Below are 14,419 nucleotides of genomic sequence, written 5' to 3'. Positions count from 1 at the left end.
GTTGTCTAAAGGTTTGGTAGTCTGTTGGATTCCTGGTAGTGTGCCATTTTGACCACGATTTGTTTCTGAGGAGAATTTTTTGTCTAGTTTCTTTGGTGAGCCATGGGGCAGGTTTAGTGTTACTTCTAATAGAGCGTACTGGGGCATGTTGGTTAAGGATGGATAAGAATGAGGTATTAAAGTAGTCAACTGCTTTATCTAGGGGAAGTGTTTTTAGTGGTGACCAGTCACAGTGTTTAAGTTCTAGCTGGAAAAGTTCCGGGTTGAATGAGTTTTTAGTCCTGATTGCGATATGTAGTTGGGTTAGGTAAGTTAATTTTGTGTCTGATGATATAAGTGAGTAAGTGATCACTTAGATTATCAGGGAGTGTTTCTGCCTTGTATGTAAGATGTGGGGAGTTTGTAAGAATCCAATCTAGAATACTTTCTTTATTGTTACTTTTATCAATTCTTGTGGGGGAGGTTATAACTTGAGAGAAGCCATGAAGATTAATGTGGGTGGTGGGCTGAGGGGTACTACAGGATTTCCAATCAATGTTAAAGTCCCCAAGTATTAAGGTTTCTTGTGGAAGATTGATAGATATCCAATTAAGAATGTTTTCAAGGGTATTAATGTTATTACCAGGGGGAAGGTAAATACAAGCGATGTTAATGGATTTGAATTTGTTGATTTGAAGTTTAGTGACTAGGATTTCTGAGTTATTAAATGTAGGTAGATTTATGTTAGATATGGTGACATGTAGATTATTTTTAAAGAGGACTGCTACACCCCCTCCCTTTTTGTTCTGATCCCTTCTCAGGATACTGTAGGCAGGTGGGATAAGTTCATTGTCATTAATGGATGGTTTTAGCCATGTTTGATAGACATAGGAAATCAAAGTTGTAGAATTCTAAAAGGGCATGAAGATGGGTGGTTTTATTGTTAATGCTTGAATGTTAAGATGTGCTATGGAAAGAGAGTTTGGAGGCTTATTAGGTGTGTGTGGAGGAGTAATGTTGGAGGTAATTTGTATAGTGTCAGGAATATTGTTTGGGCCAGGATTAGGATGAATGTCTCCATCTAGTAGGACTAAGTGGAGTATTCTATATGTGGGGTTGTTAATGTTAAGGAAGTAAAAACAAAGTGTTTTCCTTGCAAGGTGAGTACTGTATTTTATGTGGGTTAGCCTGTGATATTTGGCATGGAGGTAGCAGGGAGAAGTTGTGGTGTTAAAGCTATAAAGAGAAATAGGTAGTAGTGGTGTGGACGTGAGCTTAGAAGGCAGTAGAAGGTTTGGGTGGAGTGGTTGTTCATAAGAGGTTAATGTGTAGATAGTTACTAGAGGAGATAGAAGTAATATAAAGGCTAAACAGTTTAGTTGAGTTAGGTAGGTAATATTGGCCATGAGGTAGGTAAAAGATGGGAAGATAGATAAGGGTTTGTATTAATAGCAGGGAGGTATTAGAAGCTATAAGGGTGGGGTGGGTATTACAATTTGTTAGGAGAGGTAATTGAATAATTATGGAGGGGAGTGGCAATAAGGAGAATTTATTTGATTGGTGTTGGTAAAAGTAGGGGTGTGGTTTAGTGAAAATATATTGAGGACCCCTGGGGGTGGGTGGAATTGGGGTAGGGAGAGGAGCAGTGAGCCCGCAGGGCGAACGGAGCGGGTTGAGACAGTTGAGTGAGAACAATCAGTGAAATTCTGATTGTGGAGGAGGGACTGCAGGGGTAAGTAGGCTTTGTGATCTGTGTAGAAGAGTAGGGTGTAGTAGAAGTGAATTGTTAAAGGCAGATAATGGGAAAGGTTTAGCAGAAGAGGTAATATGCCTGGTCAGTGGTAATAATACTAGAAAGGAGTTCAAAAAAGAAGGCAGTCTTATGAGGATGAAGGGCAACAAGAGAGGAGCAGTTAGGAGGGTGCCACCTAGTGGGCAGTAGGGTAATAACCACAGAGGTGAGGAAAAGAAAATCAGGCAAGGTTAGACTAGGGCTAGGAAGGCAATATATATGAAGGGTTAATTAATTAAACTAGAAGTATGAGAGGAATACGTAGTCTACTGGAGTGGGGGGGGATGGCTACTGGGTGTTCAGGCTGTGAGGCATACAATAATTAACAACCAGGATTAAAGCAGAGTATTGAATTAGGTATGAGCCAAACTTACAATTGCATATACTCTCTTATCACTTCACGTGTGAGAACAACAGGTTTCACTTATGAAGTGATGTTACAGTTGAAAGACTGGGGGGTCCTTGGGTCCCTGCTGGATAGTAATCTCTTAGTAGAGGGTAGGCAGGCTGAAATAGGCGAAAGCAGATATGTATAAAGCAAGAACAAGAGAGAAGGGGAGAAAGACAAGAAAGAGACAAAAAAGTATTAGATGGCACACTACAAAATGGTTAGGCAAGTTACTTAGTTAATCAATTAGAAGCAATCAAATCCATATCTCTAGAGTAGGAAAGACAATATAATGGTTTACTACAAACAGTTGTATCTATCAATTTTACAATAGGTTTGGTATGAGTGAAAACACTGTTGCAGGCAAAAACACTTGTGTTATACTTTTGTGATAAGAACACAACAAGAAAACAGATAATTAAATACAATAATCCAGTGCAAAACAGTTGCGATGTATATTATACCCTGCTCACTTTACTGCTGATTCTAGTACACTAAAGTATTTTCTAAGCTTTTCTGCCGTATTTATCAACTGATCTAGATGAGAGGGATGCAGCTAGTTATCAATTTGGATTAGGAAAGGTACATAATCAATGCTGGTGGGTATTCCGGGATTGGCTTCCCTCTGGATAGGCTCACAGTAAAAACATCCAATAAAAATAACATATAACTAGTCAAAAGGATGAAACGCCACTGTTATGAGTGGCAATGGGCAAACTAAGTACAGATAACAGGAGTGTAGTGTTTGGGGAGAAAGAATATTCCCGCCACGCACCACGTGCTAGCGGAACAGCAAAAAGCAGTTTATTCCTAAATATGGTATTTAGGATAAAAACGGCACTATCGCTGTCTAGCTTAGGCCAAGTTAACTGCAGATATAAAAGGGTAAATGTCGGGAGAGATAAAAACTCCCGCTACACGCTGCGTGTTTACAGGACTGTAGATTGCAATGCTACAAACTATCCGTAGCGTAGGTCCTGATAGTAAAAAACACTCAACAACACATCAATAACTCCAATTTATTACAAAAAAGTAAGCACTTTTGTGACCACATACTGTCGCTTCATCAGACAAACAGAATAAAAAATGCATTGCAGTATATATATATATATATATATGTGTTCACACCCATAAATAATTAATTACTTAGCAATTAACACCATACTATCATCTAGTGATTCAAATACAAGTTTAAAATGCATAATATGAGTTATAAAATCTAAGAAAACAATACTGCATATCTAAATAATTAAAATACAAATAAAATTAATGTTGGAGTCTCCTGGCTTCTAGGAAAGGTTTAATGGAGAAGGCACCATTCAGACCTGGGCATCTGTCTGCATTCAGTAACAGTATCCATTTTTGCTCTGCTGCCTCAGTTATATTATCTATATCTCCCCCTCTAGGATTCACATTTAATACTTGAATAACAAAAAACTTGAAATTGCTAAGTAATTAATTATTCATGGGTATGAACATACATATATATATACTGCAATGCATTTTTTATTCTGTTTGTCTGATGAAGCGACAGTGTGTGGTCACGAAAGCACTTACTTTTTTGTAATAAATTGGAGTTATTGATGTGTTGATTGTTTTTACTATCAGTTTATGTTTTATTTTTACTACACTCAACTTTATCCTCAAACCGCTTTTGTACTCAAGAAATCCTTAACTGTTTGCATAGATTTTGCTTTTTCTCCCATCCTTTTTAAGACCTCTTCTGCCTTAGTGCCAAATAATTTATCTTTGTACAAGGGGGCATCCAGCAATTTAGATTTGACATGGTCTGGCAGGGGCTGATCCTTAAGCAATGCAATGCCTTCTAATGACAGATCCACTGACTGCTGCCCTGCAAGAAGCTTCTAGGGCATCAAAACCACAGTGCAAGGTGTGTTTAGTTACTTGATTTGCAGAATGCATTAAATCTTGTAAATCTTTAGATTCTGTCCAAACAGGAAAGGAAGACATTTTTTGTTTAAGGAGTTCCAAGGTATATTCCTGAAATTTCAGCATATGGAACTGACAAATTAGTGCCCTGACAGCAAGAGTAGCTGAGGTGTATACTTTTTTACCCTATCTGTCCAATGCTCGTGAATCCCTGTCTGAGGGGGTGGGATTCTTAGCAGAGGTAGCTTTAATCCCTTTTGGCCCTTGAGAGATGACCTCAGGGTTAGCTGTAGGATTTTTAAAAAGATATTTGTGTGAGTCAGGGACTCTATAGTACCTGTCTGGTTTTCTGGGAGCAGGTGGAAGGGCGGCAGGAGTCAAACTGGATTCGAGGAAAACATCCTCCACAACATCCAGGACTTGGAGGATAGCTAAGGGTCTGTGTTGTGGAAGATCTAGGAATTCCCTGAGTCTCCCATTGGAAATGCTCCCTTAAGGTATACAGGGTTTCCCCAAAGGAAAAATCCTCTGGGGGAGAGGCTGAAAGAATTGAATCCTCTGCATCAGAATCCTCATAAGTGGAGAGGGGTTGCATGTCTTCATATTCAGATGCAGCAGATTCATCTGACTCTTGTTCAGACAAAACTACAAGGGACAGATCTATGTTCCTTTTGGAGGGGATAGCTGAGCCTCCCCTGATTAGCATGAAAAGGTCTTCCTCCATTTTAAGCATTTGAGACTGAGGCAAGGTAGCAGGCGCCTGAGAGTGGGTTGCCTGTTTCTTGGGTGTAGCTCGTACCCTGGGCCTAAGAAACTCTGTAGTTTTAGAAAGACAGTACAGTTGTGTGCACTTACCATAAATGTAGATGTTCGAGTGTGTTCAGTGTTGCAGTCATCACATTTGGGTTATCCCTACCAGGGTAGTCCTCAGTCAGCCAGAATACCAAAGGCTTAGTATTTCTGTATCAGTTGCTGTCGCTCCAGGACGGACATTTGGTCATCAGTGGTATAAAATCAGGCCAATGCCATTACATCAGTTTTTCTTGCCCTGTCAGGAGCCCCCAATAGGGAGCTAGGTTATGGCAGAACACCACCAGTAGAAAGTAAATACCAAAACTTCCTTGTAATTAGAGAGAGAGAGAGAGAGAGAGAGACAAGGGGGATGGAGGGAGGGAAATCAGGACTGCAACAGTGAATACACTCCAACATCTACATTATGGTAAGTGAATACACTCGAACATCTACATTATAGTAAGTGTACATAACTGTACTATGTTCTTCATGTTTCACTGTTGCAATAATCACATTTGGGTTGATTCCCAAAGCTGAGGAAAAGGGTGGAGGCAGTCAAGAAGACTGGGGCCTGGCTAGGATGCCCTGCAAGACTGCGGTGGCAAAGCCTGCCCTGGATTTGGAGAAGATAGGCAGGTGGTAATGCTTGGTGAAGGTATGAACAGATGTCCATGTTGCAGCCTCCAGGATGTCCCTGGTGGGAACACCTCTGAGGAAATCTGCAGAGGTGGAGGTTGCTCTGGTGGAATGTGTCCTGACCTCCTTGGCGAGAGGTTTCCCATGCTGTTTGTAGCAGAAATCGATACAGTGTGCTACCCATTTGGAAATTGTTTGTTTGGATATGACCTTGCCCTCTGCTGCTGCAGTGAAGCTGACTAGCAATTGATCAGTTTTTCTAAAAGATTTAGTCCTGTCTAGGTAGAATCTGAGCTGTCTGTGCACATCTAGAGAGTGCAGAATCCTTTCCCCCTTGTTTTGTGGATTAGGGATAAAGGTGGGCAAATGAATGGATTGGTTGAGAGCCACAATGGACACCACTTTTGGCATGAAAGATGGGTTAGTCCTGTCAGCATGGAAAATACTGAAAGGCTCTACAGCCATAAGTGTTTGTAGCTCTGATACTCTTCTAGCTAAAATGATGGCCAGAAACAAGGCTGTCTTCCAAGAGAGAAGTTTTAACTCTGCTGAAGTTGCAGGCTCAAAGGGGGGCAGGGTGAGCTTTTTCAACACAAACTTTAGCTCCCAAGCTGGGGTAGGAGCTCTTCTGGGTGGCCTCAAGTTTTTAGCCCCTCTTAGGAACTGTTTGATGAGAGGGTGCGAGAAAAGAGGTGGCTCTGTGCTGAAATGAGCAGAGATGGCAGAGGCATGAATTTTAATAGATGAGAAGGATAGACCCCTGTGTAGTAGGTCTGCCATTTAATCCAGGATGAGATGTAGGGATGGCTGTGCTGTTCCGGCTCCCTTAGCCTGGATCCAGGAGCAAAACCTTTTTCCACTTGTCAGCATAAGACTTTCTAGTGCTGGGGCATTTGGCCTCATGTATAACATCTAGAACTTGTTTGCTTAGACTGGCAGCTTGAGTAGCAGTCAGGGAATAAGCCAGGCTGCCAGACAAAGGGTCTGCAATTGGGGATGCATAACATCTCCATTCCTCTGGGTTAGGAGTGTTAGGATCTGAGGTAAGTGCCATGGTGGCAGGGGTGACAGGATGCGCAGCAGTGGGTACCAGTGCTGGTGTGGCCAGTCTGGGGCAATCAGAATTGTCCTTAGTTTTTCCTCCCTTATTTTGAGCAGTACCCTTGAAATGAGTGGTAGAGGGGGAATACATAGACCGAGAGGTTTACCCACTGGAAGGATAGAGCATCCACTTTCCAGGAATTGCTATGAGGTTCCCTGGTGCAGAATTTGCTGAGCTGACAATTGGAGTGGGAGGCAGAGAGGCTGACCTTCGGGGTGCCCCATTTCTGGGTTACAAAGGTGAAGGTTCTTGGGTCTAGCTGCCACTTGTGTGGGTCTAGCAGGTTTCTGCTTAAGTTGTCTGCAAGAGTTAAGAGAGCCTGGCAGGAATTGTAATAACAGGTGTAGTTGCATGGCTGAGGCCGTGTGCCAAAGGGCATGGTGAGCTTGCACAGAGGATAAGAGTGAGTTCCTCCCTGCTTGTTGATATACATCACCGTGGTGTTGTTAGTTTTGATCAGTAGAGACCCCAGAGAGAGTAGGGGTCTGAAAGCTGTCAGGGCATGCTGAACAGCTAACATCTCTTTTTGGTTGATGTGCAGATGTATTTGATTTGGGCTCCATGAGCGCTGAATGCACCTGCCATCCAGGTGTTCTCCCCAGGCATTGTCTGATGCATCATTGGTGAGGGCCTGGGTGGCGTGGGGTTGTGAGAAGGTAAGTCCCTTGTTGTGGTAGCATGCTGCTGCCCACCAAAGAAAATCTTTCCTTAGACAAGGTATCATTGGTATACGACTTTCCAGGTCTTGAGAGTGCTGACACCAAAGGCTTTTTAGGTACCACTGCAGTTTCCTCATATGCAGTCTGGCATATGGAATGAGTAGAATGCAAGAAGCCATGAACCCTACAGCTTGCAGGATTTTCCTTGTGGATAACTGGGTCCTGGTGGCTAGAGAGAAGTAGGCTGTCCGGTAGGATTGTTTTTCTGGTGTAAGGAATGCCTTCTGGGATGTTGTGTCCAGGCTTGCTCCTAGGAATACAATTTGTGTGGGTACTAGTTTGGATTTCTTTTCGTTGATAGTATACCCCAGGTAGGTCAGTAGGTCCTTTACAAAGGTCAGGTGCTTTTAGCAGCTTTTCCTATCTGCCTGAATCAGGCAGTTGTCTAAGTATGGATACATTTTAATATTTCTTTGTCTGCAAAAAGCAATGACGGGAGCCAGGCATTTTGTGAAAACTCTGGGAGCAGTGGATAAGCCAAAGGGAAGCTCAGAGAACTGAAAGTGCAGTGATCCTGCCCTGAAATGTACATATTTCCTGCATGATTCCCTGACTGGGATGTGTATGTAGGCCTCTTTTAGATCTAGGGTGGTTAACCAAGCATCCTTGGAAAGCATAGGTAGAAGGTGCAGGAGGGTGAGCATTTTAAATTTTGTTATTACCAGAAAGCGGTTTAGAATAGACAGACTAAGGATGGGACGCCATGTGCCCTCTTTTCTGGGTACCAGGAAGAGTCTGGAGTAGAAACCTTGGCATATCTGTTCTGCAGGAACATGCTCTATTGCCCTCATAAAGAGCAGGGAAAGGACTTGCTTTTTGGCCTCTGACCACTGGTTTGGGGGAAGATCTGGGAACCCTTTTGGGGTTGGCAGAGTATGGAAATAAAATTTGTATCCCTGGGACACTATGTTGATGACCCAGCGGTCATTGGTAATGGTGGCCCAGTTGCTTGAGTGGAAGGAGAGTTTTCCCCTAGGGGCAAGAGCAGGTGGGCAGAGGGAGGGGGTGGAAGTCATTGTGAGTTCTTACCATAAGGGGTGGCTTTGCACTTCCTGGTTTTGAAGAGAAGGAACTTCATTGCTTAGATCTCTGCATTCCCTGTGGCTGTTATCTGGGGGGACTTGGAGGGGCAGGAAAGGACCAGTGCTTGGAGGGGCAATGCCTACTGAACATCGGTGGCTGGACCTGTAAGAAGTCTAACTGTCTACATAGATTTAGCTTTTTCTTCCATCTTTTTTAAGACCTCTTCTGCCTTGGTGCTAAATAAGTGGTCTTTATACAAGGGTGCGTCCAATAATTTGGATTTGACATGGTCTAGCAAGGGCTATTCCTTAAGCCAAGCATGCCTTCTAAGGACAGAACTGGTGACTGCTGCCCTGCAAGATGCTTCTAGGGCATCAAAACCAGAATGCAAGGTGTGCTTAGTTACTTGACTTGCAGAATGCATTAACTCTTGTAACTATTTTCTGCACAAGCAGGGAAAGAAGATATTTTTTTAAAAGAAATTTGAGAGTCAGGGACTCTATAGTACCCGTCAGGTTTTCTAGGAGCAGGAGGGAGAGTGTCAGGGGTCAGACTGGATTCCATAAAAACATCACCCACAACATCCATGACAGGAAGGATGGACAGAGGTCTGTGCTGTGGAAGGACAGAGGTCTGTGCTGTGGAAGATATAAGAATTCCCGGAGTCCCTTTTTTGACTGAGGATAGTCCTGACATTCCCATTGGAAATGCTCCCTTAAAGTATGAAGGGTTTCCCTAAAGGAAAAGTCCTCGGGTGGAGAGGCTGGAAGGGATGGATTCCTCTGCATCAGAATCCTCATAAGCAGAGAGAAGTTGCATATCTTCATATTCACATGCATCAGAGTCATCGGACTCGTGTTCAGATAAAACTACTGGGGACAAATATCTTTTTCTTTTGGAATGGGTAGCCTGGCTTCCCCTGATAAACATTATAAGGTCTTCCACCATTTTAAGCATTTGCAACTGAGGCAAGGAAGCAGGTGCCTGAGCTTGGGTCGTTGTTTTTTTGGATGTGGTTCATACCCTGGGCCTTAGAAACTCAGTAGTTTCCAAAAGAACTGTAGACACGAAAGAAGTCTGTCTGTGTCATGTTATCGGTAGTGTAAAATACTTCCTTGGAAGCTAGTGCCTTCTCAGCGGCTCTGGACCCATCCAGGGCAGAGACATCTGGAGGATCCTTAGTCGAAGAAGAGTCTCACGGCATACCAGACTCAAAAGGTTCTCGGTAGCAGCCTGCGAATCCAGAGAAGAGGGCATCAGGGGCCACGAAAGTGCTTCACTGAGGACCGGAGAACTGACTACTAGCTTAACAGAAGCGTCGTCGGCAGTTTTGGACCTGTGCGGTCTGTCTCTGTCTTTATCCTTACATTTTTTTGGAAGATCTGTTGTCGGGTGGCTTACCAAAACCATATCAAAATTAGAGGACTGAGAGCAAAAATATCTAGCTACAATAACGGTCAGACGATGTATAGTTCTGAAGTTGAACAAAGCACAAAAGCGACAATGGGGGACGTCGTGGTCTGGGCCTAAACAAGTGACGCAGCAAGAATAAGAGTCTCGGTGTGGTATTTGCTTTCCACATGTGAGACAAACTTTTTCTGACATCGGTTAGAGCAAGAAAAAAAGGATTCTCAATGGGGTACTTAGCTTTAGAAGATTTCAACTTCAATTCGGAAATGAAAACTCAGGTAGCGGCCGGCCGGCACTCGTGCGAACTGCTTCTGATTTGGACTCCTTGGCAAGAAAGACTGATGTAATGGTGTCAGCTGCCTGATTTTATACCACTGACGACCTGACATCAGTCCTGGAGCGACAGCAACTGACACAGAAATACTAAGTCTCTGTTATTCGGGCTGACTGAGGGCTACCTTGGCAGGGATAACCCAAATGTGATGACTGCAGCAGTGAAACACGAAAAACATCAGTAGACACAAAAGAAGACGTAAGTTTGTGTCGAGATTCGGTAGTGCAAAGAACTTCCTTGGAAGCCAGTGCCTGCTCAGAGGCTCCAGACCCATCCGAGGGTGAGATGACCGCAGGATCCTTAGTCGAAGAAGAGTTTTGTGGCATTCTGGATTCCGAAAGGGTCTTGGTAGCGGCCTGCGAATCAACAGAAGTGGGCATCAAGGACTACGAAAGCACCTGAGTACCAGAGAATTGATGACTAGTTTAATGGAAGTGTCGGTAAGTTTGGACCTATGCGATCTGTCACTGTCTTTATCTTTACGTTTTTTGGAAGATCTGCTGTCGGATGGCTTAACGAAGCGATATCGGAATTCAAGGACTGCAAGCAAAAATATCTGGCTACAATAAGGACCCGACAACAGATAGTTCTGGAGTTGAACAAAGCACAGAAGTGACAATGAAGGGACATCGTGGTCTGGGCTTAAACAAGTGGCACAGTAAGAGTGGAAGTCTCAGTGTGGTATTTGTTGCAAGACAACTATTAACTTTTTCTGACATCGGTTAGTCCAAGAAAAAAGGATCCCCAACGGGATACTTAGCTTTAGAAGACTTCAACTTCAACTCAGTAGATGAAACTCAGGTAGTGGCCGACTGGCACTCATGCAAACTGCTTCTGCTTTGGGCTCCATGGCAAGAAAGACTGATGTAATAGCATTGGCTGCCTTACTTTATACTACTGATGACCTGATGTCAGTCTTCAAGCAACAGCAACTGACGCAGAAATACTAAGTCTCTGATAATTGGGCCGGCCGAGGGCTACCCTGGCAGGGATAACCCAAATGTGATGACTGCAACAGTGAAACACGTAGAACATCAAGCACTTTCTCAAAGTCACATCCTGGGTCAAATCAGTGCTATAGCAGACAGGTTCAGTCATTGTCTAGTGATGCTTCAGAAATAGGCAATGTCATTCTCACAGACCAGTTTTGACTCGATCATGTATGGTTTTCCCTGCTATGGCTTCATCTCTTAGTCAGACTTCTATGCCTGAGATCATAAAGGTCTCTTCTTACAATATCATTACTTAAGCCTAATAGGAATAGAGTTATCAATACATTAGTTGAAATGGTTATAAAAATTATGGGTAAGTGTGGCAGCTTCATGGATCAGATCAGTATTGGGAAAGGCACCTTCAGACTTGTTTAGGTCTTTAGACAGTTATACAAGGTTGGCTTTGGAGTAGGCTATGAATGTAGTTGAATTTATCTGACGGCTGTTACTAATTCTGAGGGAAAATATGACAGCTTGGCATTTAGATTTGATTAAGAATATTACATTATTTGGTATGGAGGTAGCAGCAACATTCATAAGCACAAGGCCAAGTAAAAAGTATTCCATCTGGTTGGAGTTTGGTAAATTTCATCCACTGAGCCACTAATAATAAAATCTTGAATACACTTAACATATTTACTGTTGGTTGTTGGTTGTATACGTTTCAGAGCTGATCAGTAAATAATTAGTCAGACAAAATTAGAGTATACTAACAGGCTTGCACACCATGCTATCCAGGTACCTTATGTGGTCCTCAGTTGACAATGAAGGCATTCTCCATTTAGCAGTAATGTAGCAATTAGCCTTATTAAACGTGACCAAGATGCCATGGAGTTCAAGATCAGAATCATGAAGTATTAGTCAGAATTTACTATTAGAATAGATCAGATGGTCTGAATGAGTGAAAGGTGCAGTATCCTTACAATGATGGAGTGTTATCAAGACAATGGAACCAGGTTTCTGTAACAATACATATATGAATATGCTTACATATCATGAAAGCCTCAAATTGTACAATTTACTGTTCAGACTATATGTTATGCAGAGCCAACTTACGTCATGATGGATTATAACTTGCTAGGATGGAATGTCTTAATAGATAAACGTTTATTACAAAAGAAAGACACTATGGGGTACAGAAAATTATCTAGTATTTGGAAACCTAAAGAAAAGGACTGAAGGCTGTTCCTGGGAAAACATGTTGGCCAGTCAATCACTGCCACCTGTGCCATTACACAATGGCTCACACTTGAATGAGATCAGTTAATAAGCCTGTCAAAAACAGATACTTTTTATTGAAATTGCAGAGCATTATTCTTCGAGAAGGGAGGCAAGATACAAGTGACTTGTACAACTCAGAGATGTATAAAGATCTCAACAACTCTGCATCTTAACAACACCTTTGAGAACTTTTTAAGGTACTTCTAAAATATCAAAGGCTGTGCAAGATACAAATATTAAGATTACAGTTTTGAGGTGCTATACAAAGTACATATTACAGGACTTGAAAATGTCCCCATTTTGTTTTTCTTGTTTTTTTTTTTCTTTTAATATAGGTGCAAATAAAAACAGATAAAAAATACTTCTGTTCACACTTTTTGATATCTTCTGTTCACACTTCTTGATATCTTCTGTTCACAATTCTTGATTATCTTCATTACATGACATTGCCACATCTGAGCTGTATAAAATATCTTTATTGCCAAGGGTTTTTATTCAACCATCCTCAATGTAACAGTGAGGTTTCTACTACCTCAAACAGGTTTTGATTTAATGCAATATATTCAACACCCTGGCAAAATCAAGAACTACACAGTAGTTTCGGATTAGCTCTAGCACTTTAAATGTGATTTTTGAAGAAGCAGTGCACCTCACAATATTTGCAAGAGGCACTTTAGGGATGTATTTTTCTACATGTTACATACAGCCTGGCAAAATGTAATTTATATAAAAAATATCAATACACCCTACCTATGGTAGCCAAATACCTCTCACATAAATCTTCAAAATGTTGTACTAAAGCACCCATTTGTATTTCATCATACCTGCAGGGTGCTACACAGAGGGTGCCTTACTACTGCACCCTTGTACTTTTCACAGTAGCTACATGGGTGCTGCATTACTGCGCCCATGAAACTTCTCAAAATATCCATGCATGTCTTGCAGTACTTAACAGAATGCTTTACTACTGCATTCATATAACACTTGCATTACCGACAGACAGGGTACCTTACTACTGTACGTTTGTACTTTTCATTGTACCAACATGGGCGCTGTTCTACTGCAGTGCTATACTAGTAACAATATGACCCTGACATTCCTAAGCTGCACAAACTTTCAGGATAAATAATGTATAATCAAAGCACACTAGCACAGCAGAATTACATTTCACTAGCACACAACACTGTACAATGGGACTGCACACACTATACCAACAAAGAGAGGACGCCTTTTAGAATCAGATACAAAAAGCAAAGAAAACCTGACTTTGCAATTAGTGTCCTCCTTTCTTTTATAAAAGCTATTAAAACTACTGAAAGAGGGAAATCACAGTCAGTATGTGTTCGTCATACCCCTAACTGCAAAAGTGCAATGGCTGTACAGTCACCACACTCCTAAACACAAACACCCACACTGTCCATACTGCCTCTACAACTCATTCCAAAATGCACAATTTCATTGTGGTCCCACATCTGCATTGCAGCACAGTGCTGATAATGCAATGTGAAATTTTCACCTAACCCGGTCTGTATTTCTGCAGCTGCAAAGGCACAATCAGCTGGAAGGGGTTAGGAGTGAACATGCTGTTTCAACAGCACTGCAGAGATCTAGCACTCCAAATCATCATAGTAAATTTTATAATGGAGAATGGGCTGCGGAGACTGTAGGTACAAAGCAGGCATTCCGACAAAGGAAGTAGTGTTGGCATAGTTTAACAGTGCCACATTGTTCTACTTTCAATTCCTCTGGGCTTTCATAGTTTCCCAGCTAACCATCTTAAGAATTAACTGTCAAATGAAGTGACAGCCAAGAAGTACAGGAATTCTCACAAGCAAATATGAAAATATGCTTAAATGAAAAGCAATGTAATGTAGAATCTTGGCATACGTACTGGTTAGGTATACTCAGTATTTAAAGAAAATTAAACAAACTTCATTTTGGGATGGAAACACCAAATCCTGTGTTACTACTTCTGAAACAGAGCAACTTAGGAGGTTGTATGGGTAAATATTCAACAAATTACTACTGATAACACTCAAAAATAATTACAAAAGTTTGACCTCTCATCAGTTGAACAGCGAAAATCAATTTTTTGGAAGGGGCTTCACTTATCCTACAATCTCCCCACCCCTGCTCTCTCT

This window comes from Protopterus annectens, chromosome 13.part0, assembly GCF_019279795.1.
Source record: "Protopterus annectens isolate FY-2018-M chromosome 13.part0, PAN1.0, whole genome shotgun sequence".
In the NCBI taxonomy this organism is placed as follows: Eukaryota; Metazoa; Chordata; order Ceratodontiformes; family Protopteridae; genus Protopterus; species Protopterus annectens.
This window is presented reverse-complemented; position numbering follows the sequence as displayed.